This window comes from Ailuropoda melanoleuca, chromosome 7, assembly GCF_002007445.2.
Source record: "Ailuropoda melanoleuca isolate Jingjing chromosome 7, ASM200744v2, whole genome shotgun sequence".
Lineage (NCBI taxonomy): Eukaryota > Metazoa > Chordata > Mammalia > Carnivora > Ursidae > Ailuropoda > Ailuropoda melanoleuca.
The window spans coordinates 7,143,862-7,160,041 of NC_048224.1; the positions used below are offsets into that span (position 1 = coordinate 7,143,862).

General features: G+C 40.7%; 1 long non-coding RNA gene and 1 pseudogene across 1 annotated transcript in view; one reads left to right on the top strand and one right to left on the bottom strand.

Annotated features, from left to right (window-relative positions):
* The window catches only part of LOC117802966, a 43,468-nt gene extending 40,165 nt beyond the window's left edge, over positions 1-3,303 (top strand). Inside the window, exons 2-3 of the long non-coding RNA XR_004626450.1 lie at positions 272-340; positions 3,049-3,303. This is a non-coding gene — a long non-coding RNA (uncharacterized LOC117802966). The remainder of the gene's footprint in view (positions 1-271; positions 341-3,048) is intronic.
* Positions 3,304-14,872: 11,569 nt separating this feature from the next.
* Positions 14,873-15,478, bottom strand: LOC109489092 (annotated as a pseudogene).
* Positions 15,479-16,180: the final 702 nt, after the last annotated feature.

Consider the following 16,180-nt stretch of genomic DNA (forward strand, 5'->3'; position numbering starts at 1 on the left):
TTACATTGATGAACAGCAGAAATAGTAAATTTAATAGATTGTGCTTAATATTTTGCTCTTGAGCTAATGTTCTTCTAAATTAGTTAGGTTGAAATGATTATGTCTTCCTTTACAACGGCCTCAAATTCTAAAAATCTTTGTACCGAGATTAAGGACATTGAAAGGAAATGTAGCAGGAGGAACGGGCTGAGTGTCATAGGGAGTAATATCTTAATGCATTGTTATTGCTTTATTGATTGGAGTGGATCTTTTCTCTTGCTCATTTTCATAGGTGTTCCCATTGGGACAGCAATTGTAAAAACTGCAAAATATCTCCTGTGCACAGACCTCTGTTTTAAAGGTAATCTTCAGTCTTGCTATAAAGTGTTTTAGACCAAATATGAATGATTTTTGGAGAGCTGACAATAATTCCTTTGCCTCCCAAGTATTCTTCGTAGCTTATGGAATTTAAATGCTTCAGTTGAAAGAATATATATATGTGTATATATATATATATATATATATATATATATATATCAAATATATGTTCTGTGTTTCATACAACTAGGGATTCCTGTTGAGAATAATTGAGCAAACTTGTTATTTAAAAGATCTCAATAATGACAATGGGCATTAAAAACCACATAGTGGGCTTCAAGAGGCCAGTGGATACACAGATCATTTCTAGGCATTATTTTCACATAACAACAGACTAGCAAGAGAAGGAAGGTGGAAATTTTGGTTTGCGGGCAAAATCAACAATAGTATTTTCACAATCATTGTTCTCCTTTTGAATCCATGCTTTTCTTCAGGCTTTTCTGAAAAACACCAGGGCTTTATTCATCTCCTGGCTCTGTTTGTGGTTTGCAGAGGTGTCCTTGTTCTTAGCCACATCCTGTTTGCCCTTAGATGGCCCTTTAGGTTCAGTGGGAGTAACCAGAAGGTCAAATTTGTTGTCTTTTATGATGGAGAAAAACACTACAGTTCAGGAAAACCAGAATTCAACTTTAAACTGCTCCTTTCGGTTTGCAGTTTGGAAACTGAACTTTATTTCTCACTGACAGTAATTGCTTCAAAAACGCAAGGCTGCTGGATTGGTGGATGGCATTTTGCGTGTTTAGAAGGAGGTAGAATTATTTGTGGTCAGTCGTAGTCAGTTTTAAATCAGTTCTCAATTTACGCTTCCCCCAAAATGGTGACCTGTCTCGGAAAAATATCGGGGGAAAGGAGTTTGCCTTGTTTCTGGTAGACTATTCAATGGTCTCCCTGTGTCCTGCCTCAGTTGATGGGCACTGGGACAGGCCTTCCAGGGGAGCATTGCTGCTAGCTATAGGACACCTCAGGAAAAGTGTGTCAATGTGGGTGGGTAGATCTCTTCACCCTTCCAGCCACATCCCTGCTTTCTCTCACAACTCCACAAAATTATTTTAGACAGTATAACATGAGTGATGGTATTTAAAACTATACATGACATATGATTATCATCATAGTTCAAGAACCAGAATTTATACAGTTAAAGCCTTTGCAGTCTATTGGCATCTTCTCCTGGGTGCATCAAAATCTTTCTGTCTCTGACTTCCTTATCTAGCTTAAGGAAGCTCCCACCTCCACACACAGTCTAGGTCTAGGCCGCCATCAGGCCCATTCCTTGCATGGCACATTTTTCTGCATCTGCATTAGGCACCCAGTGGGCTTTGCCGTCCCAAGGTCCTAAGGAGTAGGCCAAAGTAGCTGTGCCCCAACCCCCAAGACCAAGTCTCTGAGGTAGCTTTCCAACAGTGAAAGTTCGCGATCTGTCTTTTATTTTTCTAAGTGTCCAACAGGAACTTTTGGGTCAAACTCTCATTTTCCCCAAAGACCAACAGGAATTTTCAGATGTTTCAGTCTTAATCCTCAGAATTTTTTTACTTGTCCTCTAACCTGCACGTCACCATATTACTATAACTCATTCCTTTCTTTCGATTCCTCCCAACTCTCCAAGTCTCCTGCAAACACAAAACAAAACAACAAACTAAAAATCCCAAACACTTCTTAATGGCTCCTTCTCTGGCTGTATAAAGCCTCAGCCAAAGCTTTGACATTACTTTCCTAGTTTCTGATTGGATGGGTATGGTTATATGTTTTCCTTTTTCTGGTTACATTTGCAAGGGAAGCCATCGGTGAGTTTGGACAGTTTACAACAGATTAATTTCTGTTTGTTCCACGGTGTATGGACAGAGTATCAAGCTTGAAATGAGAAGACCTGGGTGAAAATTGCACTTTAACTATTTACTTGCTATTTGATTTCACATACTTTTCTTAAATCCTTAGTAGATTTGGTTTTCTTTTCTATAAAATTTGACTATTAGTGCTCATCCCATGGTTATATTAAGGTTAAGTGAGATCATTTAAGTGAGAACAGTTAGCATGCTGCCCAGGATGTGATAAGGAGTCGAAAATATTGAACAGTGATTCTATAATTGGTTTGGATGTATCATGATAGGTTGTTACCAACCTTATGAACAACCCAACTTTAAGGGAGGTTGCTAAGGACTTGCAATATTGACTGTATTTTCATTTTCTCCCTAATTTGGTAATGCCATGTTGTATTAGAGCTTCAACTTTTACATGAATTTCAATAACAATACTATTTGATGGGGTCCTAATCAATTATATTCATAGGCAGATATTAGGTTATGATCATTTCACTTGAATTTTTATGTAGGGACTCTTCTGGGAACACATGATTAATTTTCCTCACTTGTTATTTATAATGACAGGAATAGTCCCCATTTATTGAGCCAATAAATAATTGTGGCTATGTAGCTGGAAGATTCAGTGCCTAATATACACTATCTCATTTAATCCTCACTTCTACTGGATGGTGTTGAGAACATTAACTTTATTTTACCATTTGGGAATCGGAGGCTCAGAGAAATTAAATAGCTTGCATAGGTTTTAGCAGCTGGAAGGTGGAAGGGCTTTAGGTGAAGCCCGTTCTGCTACCTAGGTTTACACATTTAATAACACTGTATGGTGCATAACTTCACTCTATCTCGATAACTTCCTCTGACCGTATTCTCTTCACAGAACAAGGGATTCGCCTTAGCACACAGCCCAGCCGACTCCCTGAGCTGCTGTTAAGCAGGTGAGGCACTCCCAGATGGTGATAGCTTTGCCTTGGAACCTCCCTGAAAGATCTTCCGCTCGGGGCTCCCAGATCCCAATGACCACACGAGACCACGCACCTTGCAATCCTGCCTTGAACACTTGAATGAGATCCCATGCTACGGAACTTGAGCAATATTTTCACAAATCAGGCTGAAATGGCAAAATGAATATAATATACAGGGAGTTGGTAAAATTGTTAGCAAAAATGTGGCTGAAAAGCACTCTCTCTCTTTGGACTTACATTAAAAAAAAAAAATCTTCCTCTGGTGTCTGTGTCCTTCTTTGTTTTCTGCTTATCTTGTTGTGTGACAATCACTCCAATCCAAATGCCATGTTCTTCCGTCAAGACTTCTAGAAGCCAATCCTCGGCCTGCTTAAAAGCAATTAATCAAAGCTCAGCTTTGAAATACAGTCGCCTCAAGAACTTTTTTGCACAGTTCTAATTGTGTCTTACTGGGCTTTGCACATACGCGCGAGGCTCACTTTCTTCTAATGCTTACAGCAGTTGCTTGCTATGTGAAATGCTTTGTTTCTCAGATCTCATGGGCTGGCTAGGCTAACAGTCGTAAAGACCACTCTGACTTTCAGCTGACAGGGACAGTTTCCCTCACTGTCCATAAATCTTTTCCTCCATTCTAGTTCCTGTGTCATAGCGTCAGAAACCCCCTTTGTTTACAGAAGCCTGGAACGTGCTGGGTCTTCTGCGTGGCCATGAACCCGCTGAGTGCACTGTACGAGCGCATAAAACTCCCTAAGCCAGTCTGTGTCATAATTCTTTCAGCTTTAACGTAAGTTAAATTTAAGAGACACAACTGAACGAAACTGGACATTTACTTAGTCGGGAAGAGGGTAGGTCTTCACAAATGGCCAAACAAATTCATAGGTTCGATGAATAAACACTTCAGCTTCCTGTGTGACAGTGGTGACAACAGTATAATCATCAACAAAATAATAAGGCAAATGAAAAACTGACAAAAAATTTGCCACTTTGAATAGATGAGTTCTAATTAATTAATGAGAAAAATACAAATGGGCTGTGAGAATGTAGTCAAAGAACATGAAGAGGCAGGGGACCAAAAAAAGAAACTCTAATACACTGAATATGTGACAAATGTCTTACTCTATCAGAAATTAGGGAAATAAAAACATCTCACTTATTTAAATAGACATCAATTTATGTATCCACATTTATATCTGTGAGGATGGAGAAACAGGGCACTCACCCCACCAGGGAGAATGATATGGGTACAACTTTTCTGGATGCCAGTTGAAAATGTTCCCAAATTGCTAAATATGTTCTTGCCACTTGGTCCAGTAATTCACTGTAAAAAACAAACAAACAAACAAACAAACAAAAAAACAAAGAACAACAATAACAACAAAAAACTACTGGGAGAAAAGAATCTGGGATTCACACAAAGATTCAGGTAGGAAAATGTAACTTGCAGACCTAATTATAATGGGGAAAATTTCAAAATAATAGTGTTCAGATGAAAGGAATGGAGTTGTGAAGGAAATGATGTATGTACGCAAGGAGGGACGGTCTGAAACAATTTAAAGCCAGGCTTTAGAACAATATTTAGTGATACAGGATAATCCTGACTTTGACTTGCTACAGTGCGATGCTAATTGGAGGAAGTTACAAATATAGGTGTGAATACACACAGAGAAGAAAAAACACTCCAAACTATTAATAACAATGAACTTTTAATGGGTATTGAGATTTAGCAGTAATTTTTGTTTTTTGGTTATGCTGTTTTTTGTCACGGGCCATATAGGACTTGGAAAAAGATGAATATATTTTAAAAATAAAATTTAAAGACTTTATTACCCTATCAAAATTACTCGGCTATAATGCACTTTAGATGGAGTATTTTCCTTCCTTGTTACCGTGATGTTTGCATGCATATTTCTAGGCCTAAATCTAGTTCTTTTGTTTCCAGAAGGTGTTCATGAGCCCATATTTCTCACTCAGAACTCAGAAAAAGATTAAAGATAGTCATTACCTTCTTTTCTTTTTACACAGGCAGCAAAATCTATTTTTAATGGTTCCGTTTTAAATCCCTGTTGTTAGAAACATTTATTTAACCTCTAACTCTGCTCTACTGAGACATTTTTGTTTACATCAGGTTAGACCTTGACCTTCGCAACACTACACTCAGGGGAAATTTGTTGTTGTTGCTGTTGTTGTGCTTTCAAAAAGATTTGATTGAAATGGGTTTGGCTGATTCTTTGTAGATTTGGAAATAGCCAAAAGCAATTTTACTTTGGACTATTTGGGGAGACTTTATTTTTTCCTCTTCTGGCTTAAGAAGATTTCATTACGAAAGTGAACTTATACAGACGGTGAATAAAGCGTGTGTCAAAACTGCTTGCCCCGCAGGCTTGAGTGGTAAAAACCATCCATTGCCATTACTGGCAACTTGTCAGATCTCTCCTGTCTCCTTGGAGGCCTGGAGATGTGCAGAGTGGAGCTGCAGCAGGCCCTTCACTGTCCTCCAGACAATTTGTTAGGACGAGGCTTGGTGACGAGTTGTAGGCAGCTAGCATCTGGTGGCCTCCCATAGAGATGTCCTCAAACACTTCTGGAGGATTTTGAAAGAGATGTAAAGACCTTTACTTCCTGGAGAAGGCCAGGAGTAGGTACAGATGTTTTTTACTTATTCCACGGGAAGTGAGAATATTGTAGCTATGGGAAAAGCTTGTAGGTACGCACAGGAAGAATGAGTCTGAATCATTTCCACCCTCGTCTAGAGCCCCCTTCAGCCCCAGACCTTGAGAAAATATTCTGAGGGTTTCCACTACATCTACAGATTTCCCGTGTATCGCAGATCACTCCCCAGGACACAAGGGAAGAGCAGAGGCCACAACAGCCCCACCATCCCGCTCCCCACTTCCTACTGGGGGCTCTCTTGACTGATGACTCCTGAGAACATCCCATGTGTACTCAGGTACGTAGTCTTCTCGACTACTGCATGGTGTTCGTAATTTTTTCCTAATTTTGGCTCCTGTCGTGATGTTTGGTTTTGATGACTTCGGTGACCTTGAGGCCATGCTGAGTGCCAGTGTCAAGTCAGCAAATACTGGTGACCATGCAGAGACCACTGCTGCTGGCACCAAGGGAGCTAGCTCCTGCAGCACTGAACGGTGTCTCATCATGTTGACTGCCCAAGGTCTGGACTTAGATAACCAAGGCTCCTCAGTTTACTAGCTGGGTGACCTTGGATAAATACTTATTCTGTTTGGTAGACTTTACTGGCTGCCTCCCACTATTGACAGAACTTTTCACTGGCAGAATTCAGAGCAATATGCCCAGCAAAAACACGGCATTCACCAACCTCCTATTCAGCTGAGTGTGGGCATTGGGCAATGTGAGCCATGATAGAAATCATGTTTGGGACTTTGGGGCAAGTCTAACTGAAGGGAAAGAGGTGAGTGCCCTTGATTTCTGCTTTATTTCCTTCCAGCTGCCTGGAAATTCTAATGTGAGGCCAAAGCTTGGGCAGCCACTTAAGCAGATTTTTGGAACAAAAGTCACTTATGGAAGATTGCAAAGCAGAAAACAGAAAGCAGAAAGAAAGAAGCCTATGAAAAGTCCTGGACATCATCACTTCAGATGTCGTCTAGCTAGGAAACAAATAAACTTCAAATTTGTGTAAGTAACTGTCATTTTGACCATTCCTATAATATGCAGCCAAACCTAATCCTGATAATTTGTCTAGGAAAGGAGGACAATAGCAATACCTAAACCCTAGAGTTATTGTTAGGTTATATAATGAAATAACACACGTGAATTTTTATGTGCTTAATAAAATTTGGATATTTTCACTAAATTAAAACTTAGTTTGCACTTAATAAAAGTTAGATATTATGACCTGAATGAAACTTTGGACTCCCCAATTCCACTCTTGAGATGAGATTTCATAAGAAAACGTGGTTTGGCCACAGAAATAATTAAAAGCAATTTAAATTTTAATTGTAGTTACTAAAAAATATAAAGTGTATCCAACATGAAATCCAGAGACACTTTTATTTTAAGTGAAGGTTCTTTTTTTTGTTGTTGTTAGTTATTTCTTTTTGAAAAGATTTCAGACTTACAAAAATTTGCAAGAATAGTACAGAAAACTTCTGTAATCTCTTCACCCATATTCCCCAAATGCCAACTTGCAATCACATTTCCACACTCACTCACTTACGTGCCCATTATCATTAGCTTTGTTCTTTTGTGGGAAAGCACACTGTAGGATGTTGCCCTGAAACGCTCTAGAACGTGTTCTGCAAACAAGAACACCCTTCTAAATCCCAGCATATGACACTCCAAATTAGGAAATCGACACTGATACAGCACTGCTTTCCGCCCATGGACCCATTCAGATTTCAGCAGCTGACCTCATAATAGCTCATTTTCCTTTCTGTTCCGGGATCTTATCCAGAATACTTTTGCATTTAATTATCACACACTTTCTGATATCTTCAGTCTGGTACACCTCCTGGGTTGCCTTATTTTTCATGTCCTTGCTGGTTTTAATAAGTAGATCTCACGTCATATACTCATTTACCATGAGTTGACACTGCTACCTCCACTTTCAGCCCAACACCTCGGGCTTCTTTCCATTCTTTCTTTCTCCGTGTGTAAAATTTTCTCTGGAAGTGAGAAATTTGGTACCTGTTATCCTCAGTATATTGAACTCTTTCCTAAATTTGCTCATTTGTTCCACGTAACCAGTCTTCCAGCCCTGATGGCCCTTTCTTTAGCTGCCATCTCTGCTCGTCTCTGCCACAGTCTGTTCCGGACTGGCCTCCTGGCCTGTGCCTTGGAAAAGAGAAGGAAGGGGAAGGAAAATGGAGGAGGAAGGGAGAGCAACACTTTTTAATCTCTTTTCCTCATTTCTTGTCTCACACACTGTACCTGCCCTGTACTAGTGACATCCCAACCTGACCCAGAGCACACTGGAGTTCATTAATATGAATTTTCCTGCATATTATGCAAACTTTTAATCATTCAAGACAGCAGGAATTTTCAAAATTAAAATAAAAAGATCTTAATCCCTCTATGGACCTATCCCCATCCTCCACAATGCCCTGAATCTCTTGCATTTTAAATAAAATATAACAGTTATAAACAACAGAGCAAAACTTCACTTTTTTAAAGTAAGCTCCACACCCAGCATGGAGCCATCATGGGGCTTGAACTCACCACCCCAAGATCAAGACCTGAGCTGAGATCAAGAGCTGGACACTTAACTGACTGAACCACCCAGGTGCCACCAGACTTCGTTTAAAAAATTATACATATAAAAAATAATGTGACCCTAGAAAAAGTTGCCTTTGCCTGCAAAGCTCTTCAGCTGCCAGGGTGACATAAGTGTATGAAGTGAAATGCAAGCTTTCTTGTTCACACTTGAGACGAAGTCACAGGACATGTGTGCGTGTGTCCACGATCACTTTGTCTTTGTTCTATCTGCATCTTCCACCATCTGAAAGCTTTGGAAAGATCAATGTTAGGAAACTATTTTATCCAGAAAAGGCTATACATTGTGTTTTCTTAGCTGGAATAGGCAGACCCTTTTCTTGAGAACAAAAACATCCCCTCTTTCATTGCACAAACTCTTCCCCAACACTTTGACCGAAGACATGCTTTAACTCTGTAGCGACTGCTAACATACAATTTTTTGTTCTTTGCTGAGCAAACGTAGAACTTGACTACATTTCCCAGCCTGCCTTGCAGCTCCTAAGGCGTATGGGTGAGGAGAGGGAGGCACACAGACTACCTCCAAGATGAGATCATGAAAGTCTTGGTGCATGAGCCCTGTTCTCTGTCTTCCCTCACATGCTGGCCAGATGTACAGCTGCAGTACAGAACTCCAAAGACTGGTGGCAGAGCCACTGGGGGGCAAGAACCTTGTTCCTACTTGGAACAGAGCCCTCTGTCTCCCCACCCATCCTCTCCCTTCCCAACCTGCACAGGACTGGGAAGTATGGGAGCAATGGACCTTAGTGGTCGAGATTTAGTATTATTAGTGATGATGCGTAGCCTCCTCTGACTAACAAAACCTCCAAACATAGTGTCCTATGGGTTCCTACTAAGACCAGATCACAAACAATATTCACTGATGTACAGTTTTCCTGAGTGACTGTACAGTAAGTGTCAGCTGACTGAGCAAGACACTTTCTCTCACTTCACCACGGAAATTTCCTTCAATTTCAGTGAGTGATGTTGCAATACTCTTTAAGGCTCTCATTTTATAAGTGCAGTTCCAAACAAGGCTCTCAGATATGTCCAACTTCAATGGCTTTTCTGGAGACTGCAATACGTGATTCTCCTGGGAATTCACAAGTGAACACAGTGGTGGTGCCTTCTAGGAGTCAGACTGGTGGTGCATGGAGCCGCTTCAGGTCCTGTCCAAAGAAACATTAGTTAACGTTACTGTAACACATCTTTAAATTGCATAAGGGTTAAGATTCTTCCTTATGTGTGTATTTGACTGGCAAGAATGATTGAATAATAGGGAAGACTAAACTCAACACCACTGAGGCTTTTCCTTTCCTCAGAGAGTTTCTAGCCACGAAAGGTGGATTTTCTTGAGTTGGCACTACTGTGCAAGAAATGGGAATGACCACGCCCTCACTTCTCTGGATGCCCAAGTCTTTTGTTCTACTCTGCCCAGTTGGGATGCTCCTACTTGTTTTTTAATCCCTGGTCCCTTTACTTCTTGGAGTAGGCCCTGGGGCATTCTCTGCACAGGGCCCGTGACACTGGAAATTCCTCCTTTTGGTTGATCAAAGCTGATGCAGCCTGACCCCACCCCAGGAAGTGGTGGCAGACACATCTGTTCATTCTGGCTTCCTGCCAATAGGGGATTTACTCTCGGGTGAGTGGGGGAGAGGGACTTTTATGTCGGGAGGAGATTTATTGTTGGCTGACGGGGTGTGGCGAGTGTGAAGGGTGGGAACCACTTCAGCTCCTTGGCTGGATTGTCTGACTTTTTATGCAGCAGGTTTTAATCTTTGTATGTGGGTTCCAAGACTTTTGTAAAGGGCAAGTGCTGAATCGGTGAACTTTAACGATACACTGAGAAACTTTTGGGGAAGTATAGATTTGCAAACAGCAAGAAGATGAAAGTGAAGTTTAGCTGACTACACACAGTAAGATACTGTTTGTAATCAAACAACGACTGAAGATACAATTCTAGCAGTCCTCTCTGGTTAGCTAGCATAACCCCACGGGAGGAAGGGAAATAGAAGCCAGGCCACTCAGTGTTCTGAAATCCGGCCTTCTCTGGGGGGCGGCGGTGTCATTAGACCACTTCACATCTCAAAGTCTTCATAGCAACTATTGCAGTGATACTAAAGTTACACATCAAATTCTGTAAAACATTCCTTATTTTGTGAAACTATTACATGCCAAGAAAGGAAGAGTATGGCATTGTATGGTACTGGACCAGGAACATTCAATGCCTAGAGTAGGAAGGTTGTCCGAGACCAGAATACGGTCCTGAGCCAACACCATTTCGGTGATTCAATAGATGAACAGGAAAGAAATGTCATGGGGTTTAACTGAGTTTAACTTTAGAAGTTGAGAGAAAGCCAGCATTGGGCCCTTAGAAAGTCTTTAACATTTCTTGCCTTCATATTATTTTTTCAAGACTGCCAAGGCCAGAGATTTTCCCTGGGTATGAACTACCTGCACCTCACAGATCTTATCTAGCAAGTGCTTACAGTTTCTATGCCCACTGCCAGGCCATCTGATGAGGTCTACACAGAAGAAGTATGAGTTATGGTCTCTGTTCTCCATATAGCAGGGGTTCTTGTTGGAAGCCTCAATATGAGGATTCAGGCAGGGCCACAGCCCATCTGTAAATGAGAAAAAGATACTCTCTCCCAGACATAGTCCTGGTTGCACAGTTTTCGAGTGGAGTGTGGGCTACATTTATATTTTTGACCCATACATCTTTGTGTGCTTTGAATTCTATCATATCTTATGGATACGGAGCATGATATCTTAATGGAGTTGTGCGATACGTCTGTCAGAAATCTTAGTTTTATAAGGGCCCACAAAAACCTTTCTGGTAAAAAAATCATCTTCAAGGAAGAGAAATTAGAAGCAGACAAGTTTAATCCAAGGGCAACACGTCAGAGGAGAATAGTCTGAGAGGATGCAAAGGCAGCATGGTGTCTGTCTCAGAGCTAGGCCACAGCGGGGGGGTGTGGTGACTATAGGGCAGCTCGGCCAGTTTGATCCAGCAGCCCAAGAAGCTTCATTACAGACCAGCTGCAGAAGTTGGAGGCTTTGAGATGGACCCAGAATGGCTAAGTGACAACTTCTCCAGCATGAGATCTGTGAGGGAATGTGGGAAATGTCAGCTCTATACATCAGCATACATGTGCTCTTTGGAGAATTCCAGAAATACCTGGACTCCGGAAAGATGTTTAAAAAAGGACCGGAGTCTTAAAACTGTGAGTTGAGGAAGAGTCATAGGCAGATTATCTGTTGCTGTGATCGTGATACTATTTTTCTCCCATTGCAGGGGTGAACCGGGCAGCCGGAGTAGCACATACGCACACAATGTTGCAATCCACTCCCGTGCAGCTTCGCCTTACCACAGGTAATGGAGCACAAGATGGGAGATGACTGCAAAGTGTGAGTCAACACCATTTGTGTGTCTTCCACTTCAGTTGGCTTCACTTGTCAGGAATGATAGAATATAGAGGACGGCGAGCAACTTCCACAATTACTAATTGGAGGTTCCTGGCTAACGCTCTTCAATTCCTGCTTCAGCAAAGAGGTGAGGGGAGGGGAGGACAAAGTGAGGAGGAGAATGGTTGAGAGGGGACAAGAGGGGACTGTGTGTAGAGCATGAGTAGAAGGTGTGTGAAGGGGATTATATCCTAATTCAGGAACCAGGGCTCCTGGATTCTCTGCCTCGTTCCTCTCCAGCCAGCAAAGCAGGAGTGGGGAAAATCATTTCCCTTCTCTGAGCTTTGATGTTCTCATCTGTAAAATGGATTGAACTGATTAGCTTTCAGAGTTCTTCCCTGAGTCTGATGCTCAGCATTTGTCTCTGAAAACAATAATTGTTGAAAATGAAATTTTGCCTACCCACCCTGTGAATGGTTTGTGGCTTCTTTCAGTAGGATAGAACTACCACCAAAGTGTCACGTGAAAGGGTTAGCTTTCTGACTGGAGCTTTTTGTCAGTGACTAATTCGAGCTGAGGCCTGCACGTACCCATACAGCAATGTTTCGGCACTGCTGAGTATCACATGTTGTGCTGGGTCTCCTGCCCTTCCTTTGCTTTCCTGCTTCCTACATGTCAGGTTCCTACTTCCTTTTTGGTTACTGTGTAAGTGTGTAGGACTTTCAACCCTATCAGATTGGCTGGGCATTTAGGCTGTGTTTTTGCACGTCCTGCCAACATCAACGTGGTCATTTACCTCTGTTTATTTTCCCTTCCCAGACATCAGCTGTTGTCTGCATTCCAGCACCCCCGCAAAAGTACTATCTCCCCTAGCGAGGCTGCAATGCCTCTGATTGTTGCTAAGTTTGGTGGACCTGGGAGTTGGACCAACAATCACAGGCACCCATCAAACAGCAGCCCATGACATTTGATTTCTCCAAATTTTCTGTATCTCTGCAACAGCAATTGGAATGACATTTTATTTATTAATTTTTAGTGATTTTATTTATTTGAGAGAATGAGAGAGAGAGTGAGAGAGCACAAGTGGGGGTAGGGAGGGGCAGAAGGAGAGGGAGAAGCAGGGTCCCGCTCAGCTGGGAGCCTCATGCTGGGCTTGATCCCAGACTCCAGGATCATGACCTGAGCAGAAGGTGGACGGTTAACCAACTGAGCAATCCTGGTGTGCCTCAAATGACATCTTAAACAAACAGTTTTATGAGAAAGAGAGGAAGTCAGGAGAGGGACAAAGAGAAGAGAGGAGAAGAGAGGAAGCTAAACTATCAGGGAAGGAACCCAGAGAAGAACGGACTCCTTTCCACACTTCTTCCATCACACGTATGAGAATTTTGCCTTTTTAGGATATATCAATCCACTTTTTGATCAAACTACAATTTCAACGTTAAAAAATTAATTTTAGGGGTGCCTGGGTGGCTCAGTCAGTTAAGCGTCCTACTCTTGGTTTTGGCTTAGGTCATGATCTCAGGGTGCTGAGATCCAGTTCTAAGTGGGGCTCTGCAGTGCAGAGCCCGCTTCAGATTCTCTCCTCTCTGCCCCTGCCCCTCCCCCAGCTCGTATGCTCTCTCTCTCTCTAAAACAAACAAATACATAAATAAAATCTTAAAAAATTAATTTTAGATTGATTCTAATCTCTGATATTTTGGCTACAGTTTGCAATCCATCAGGTTCGGCCTGACCTAAGGAATTTTAGACCCTTTTCCAGAATCATCTTCTGAGAACAAGGTCCTGGTAATTTGTCCCCCATGCTAAAGAATCTTCATGAGCTCCTTGACCCCAGTATACTTTTCTAGTTTTGAATCAAGCAGATTTTTTTTGTCTGTTTCCAATGCTTTTCCACAGTAGCTAATAGAGTTGAAAATATATGGTTTTCATATAGTTGAAAATAGTCTTACACATTTGAATTCACAAAAATACTAAAACTACTATTCCTATAGCTAGAATATCAGATTAATTTCTTATTGAAACGAAGTTGAATTGAGTCCACATACTTCTTAAACTGGATACCTATCAAGTAAGTACCTGAAATCTTCCACAATTACTCTCATGCCCTCTGTATGAATGAATGAGGTCACCTGTATCGTTCCCATTTGAACGTTGTTGCAGAAGAAATAGAGAAAGATTATGTGGTTTGAGGATCGATTGACCAACATCTATATTGATGACAGGAGGAAAAATGTGATTAAGTGAAGGCAAAAGGATTTCTGTATTACAATATTGAAAATATTAATGATGGGAGGAAATAAAATACTGGGTCCAGCTGATAATTATTGTGGAATTTGCTTTCCCAGACATCTTTTGTATCATGATAATAAAAAACGCATATAAAATTATGAGGAATGATTTAGAAGTGATTTGGCTCTCAGTAAGGTTAGAGGGAGAAATTTAATTGGGTCGCTTATTATCAGATATCAAAATAAGCAATATAGGCCAGGAACAAATGGATGCTGCTGCTGATTTTCTGTGTTTATGGAAAATGATAGAAAGGGAAAGGAAAGATGAAACAAAAAAAGGGAAGTGCCTACTAAATGCCAGTCTTTTGCTTGGCAATGCCCTCACTTAGTCCTCATACCAACTTCCCTGAAGGAGTTGCTGGTATCCTCCTTTTACAGATGGGGAACCATAGGAGGTGGAAAGTAACTGGTCCAGAGTCCCACCGCCAGGATTTTAGCTGAGCTCTTTGTTCTTTCCACCTTGATCTCTTGTTTATTTGTGTTTTGTCATTCAGTTCATTCCTTCTTGTTCTAGGGGAATTACACAGGATTTGGATCACCACTATCTGTGCAATTCCATATTATATGTTAGTTACCATTTTGAAATAATTTTAGCACTGAATATTGAACAACTCACCAGTTTCAAGATGGCATCTCCGTTCTGCATGTATACGTATTATTTAAAATAAAGAATATGCTTTTTCATTTTGCCCAAAGCAAGGCTCAGTTTCTTCCCACTGAGTTGTGACCCCCTGAATCTTCCTGCTCAGCTCTCTTTTTTTTTTTCAGTTTATAATGTTTTGCTATGATTTAGATTTTCTCCAAAAAGAACAAAATTTTATACATAACATAAAAATTCAGAAAGACTCACAAGGCTGTTTTTCACTTTCTCCAAATTTTGTTTCCAGGCATTAAGTGTGTCATACAGTTGTTGCCATTGCTGTTTTCCAAATGTCCGCTCTGTACTATGACGACAAGACCGTTTTAGTTCTTCCTGCACCAATAACACATGCATCAACACCTTTGGCTCCAATCTGAAGTTCTTGCTGCACTGCGTCAAAAGAAATTTCTTTATTTTTCACTGCCATTCCCATAAAAGTAAGCAGTCTCATTGTTGCCATATTCTTTTCATGTAATAGACCAAGCGAATCAATGAAGTCTTTATTATTCTGATAAAACTTGACATATGATGCCATTTACCACTCACAAAAATGTTTAAAAGATCATGAATAAGTTTGCCCTCCAAAAATTTGACTGGTTTTAAAGGGACAAGATGGTCAAAAAGAAATACACTTAAATATTTCAATGCTTGTACAATACACATGTGGGCATCAGCGCGGGCCTGGGAAGCGTTGTTCTCCATGTAACTTCCTAGCAATTCCACGCATGAGCGTGACAGCCGAACACTTACTGAAATACTTTTTTTGGAGAGCCAATGAACCATTCTTCTCTGACCATAAATGTACTGTCATCATTGTTCAAGTCTGATTATTACCAAGTATGTTTTTGGAAACACATTATCTAGATGTTACAGAGCCTTTCATAATTTAATTTATCAATGTCAAGGAATTGTGAAATTGTCATAGCAGCATTAATGTTGAATCAATTAAACATACAAAATAGGCTCTGGTATCTCATGCTGCAAGCAAATCCACAGGGACAGAGCATTAAACTTCCAAAGGATGAGTAATCACTGTAAAGAACAGCATACACCTGTGCGAGATGCATATGAAAATATAGGACAATGGCTTTCTTATTAGCTGTGAAAAGTTAAAACAAGACACCAACCAGACAGCTCTCCTATTTCCCAGATGCCTTTCAGGACTGGTATCTCTCTATAGCCTCAAAATCAAAAGTCAGAGACAGAACAAATTACAATTAATTATTACCACCATGATCTTCCGTCAAGAATCCTTTAGAATGATAACATTTCTTGTAACTGCTGGATTTCTGAGCCAGAGGTGACCAAAAGCTCATCTATTTTTTTAGCATACTATGCAATCCTTTTACATATTAGAGAATATTTGGACAAAAATCAAGGAAATATACACATGAAATATTGATTCTTATTTCTGGTGAGTAATCAGGTTAACCCTATTGGTAGAATGAGGTTGAGATAATTAATAGGTAGATTTGCCAAAATGAG